This window comes from Cicer arietinum, unplaced genomic scaffold, assembly GCF_000331145.2.
Source record: "Cicer arietinum cultivar CDC Frontier isolate Library 1 unplaced genomic scaffold, Cicar.CDCFrontier_v2.0 Ca_scaffold_5775_v2.0, whole genome shotgun sequence".
NCBI lineage: Eukaryota > Viridiplantae > Streptophyta > Magnoliopsida > Fabales > Fabaceae > Cicer > Cicer arietinum.
In genome coordinates this window covers 11,783-12,228 of record NW_027339422.1, presented here as the reverse complement: position 1 = coordinate 12,228, position 446 = coordinate 11,783, and positions in this window count along the sequence as shown.

Genomic DNA, 446 nt, shown 5'->3' with positions numbered 1-446 from the left:
AAAAAGCGCTGTAAAAGACCTTGTTATTTTATTTTTTAAAAGCCTATTACAGCGCTTTTTAAAAAAACGTTGTAAAAGACCTTGTTATTTTTACTTTTAAAAGCCTATTACAGCGCTTTTTAAAAAAGCGCTATAAAAGACCTCCTTATTTTATTTTTTAAAAGCCTATTACAGCGCTTTTTTAAAGAGCGCTGTAAAAGACCTCCTTATTTTATTTTTTGAAAGTCTATTACAGCGCTTTTTTACAGACTTTTTAAAGCGCTTGTCAAAAAGCGCTGTAAAAGACCTCCTTATTTTTTTTAAAAACCTTTTTACAGCGCTTTTCCAAAAAGCGCTCTAATAGGTCCTTTAATTATGTGAAATCAAAGTCTTTTACAGCGCTTTTTTTACAGCGCTTGTCAAAAAAGCGCTGTTGTATCCTCCGTTATTTTTAAAATATCATACAA